This window comes from Penaeus japonicus, unplaced genomic scaffold (assembly GCF_977035675.1).
Source record: "Penaeus japonicus unplaced genomic scaffold, GWHDUDI00000001_assembly GWHDUDI00000033, whole genome shotgun sequence".
Classification (NCBI taxonomy): Eukaryota; Metazoa; Arthropoda; class Malacostraca; order Decapoda; family Penaeidae; genus Penaeus; species Penaeus japonicus.
In genome coordinates this window covers 11,843,376-11,845,875 of record NW_028234435.1, presented here as the reverse complement: position 1 = coordinate 11,845,875, position 2,500 = coordinate 11,843,376, and the positions used below count along the sequence as shown (strand labels likewise).

At 9.2% G+C, this 2,500-nt stretch overlaps 1 protein-coding gene across 1 annotated transcript in view; it reads left to right on the top strand.

Moving 5' to 3' along the window:
• LOC122259852 (sacsin) overlaps nucleotides 1-2,500 on the top strand; it is a 48,686-nt gene that overhangs the window by 2,673 nt on the left and 43,513 nt on the right. The window lies entirely within an intron of this gene.

The window sequence follows — 2,500 nt, the reverse complement described above, 5'->3', positions numbered from 1 at the left end:
CCTCCACCTCTCTCACTCTCTCTCTCTCCTCTTCCTCTCCTCCTCTATATATATATATAATATATATATATATATATATTTTATATATAATATATATACATTATATAATAAATATATTTATATATATATTTATATATAATATATTGTTAATATATATATATAATGTATATATTTTTATATATATATATATTATGTAATATATTTTTTTTATATATATATATATATTATATATATATATATAAATGTATATAAATATTGTATATAATTGGGTATATATATATATAATGTGTGTATTTTTGTGTATATATATATATATATATGTTTATATAATATATATATATATATATTTATATATAAATAATATATAAATGTATATATGTTTCTATTTTGTATATTCGTGTATATATATTTTAGATATATATATTGTAATATATATTTTATTATATAATGTATATATATATTTATAATATTTTATATATAATATATGGTATGAATATATAAATATATATATAATATTATATATATATAATATATATAATATAAATATATATATATATAAATATCATTATATATATATATAATAATATATATATATATATATATTATATATAAGTTATTTATATATGTATATATATATATAATTGTCCATATATATTATTATATATGTATATAATTATATATATTAATTATAATGTATATATATATATAATGTATATATATTAATATAAAATGTATCTAGTTATAAATATATATATATAATAAAATATATATCTAAATAATATATATATATATATATAATATAAATATTATATATTATATATATATTATATATAATATATATATATATATATATATATATATATATATATTAGAAAATAATATAATATATACTATATATATTTATATATAATATATATCTAAATATATAATTATATATATATATATAAGATATATATAATATATTATAATATTATAGATTAAGCTGCTTCTGAGCTAGATGCTCAACAAAGTAGGTTGATGATATATATATAAATAAATATATATAAACTAGAATACTAATATTATATATTTTAATATTAACAAATATAATGGATATCGATATATAATAATATAATATATATATCAATAAATATAATTATTATATAGTTCGAATATAATGTTGTATATATAAATATAATATTAACTATATATATATAAATTATATATATTATAAATTCGTTTATATCATATATTTATAAAATATAAATAATTATGTATATATATATGTAAATAATAAACTAATTGTATATATATATGTGTATATATATATGTAATTATATATATATATATATTCTATATAATATATATATAACACTATATATATATATATATCTTATATATATTATACTATTTGTAAAATATATATATACATATGTGTATATGTATGTATATATAAATATAAATATATATCTATATATATTTATATATCTATAAAATATATATATTATATATATATATATAGTCTATATATCCATATATGAGTATATATATATAAATGTATATATAAAATGTATATATTTTATATACATATATAAATACTAAATAATACTATATATTATATCTATATATATATATATATATATATAATATATATATATATATATTAATTTAAATATGTATATATATTAACTTATCTATTTATGTACCTTACTATATATATATAAAATTTATATATTACCTATAGTTATATCCATATATAATCTTATAAATAAAATATATTATATAATATATATTAATGTGTATATATAATTTATGTTTATGTGTTATATTTATATATATGTAATAAATCTTAAGCGTATATGTATCTAATATATATATATATTTCTATCTATGTATCTATTATAAAATAATATATATTTATATATATCTATATATATCTATTCTATCTATCTTATATATATATATATATATATATTATATAAATATTTTTTATAATGATAGATAGATATTTGTGTGTTGTGTGTGTTTACATATATATATATCTACTTTATTTATCTTATCTATTATATTTATATATATATATATATATATAAATTATCTATTTCTATCTATACTATATATATTATATTATTTATTTATTTATATACTTATATTAAATTTATTATATTTATTGTGCGTGTGTACATGTCATGTACAATCAACACACACAAATATATATGTATTATAATATATATAGAAATATACTATATATATATATATATATATATATATAGTATTTAATATAATATATTATTATACATATTATACATTTTACATATATATATATATACATGTACGTAAATATATATATATATATTATATATATATATATATATATATTTATTATATATTATATATACATATATATACATATATATATATCTATAAAAACTGTTAATTATATACAAATATATATATAAAATATATATACATATATAATAATATATATATATATATATATATATATATTATATATGTTATT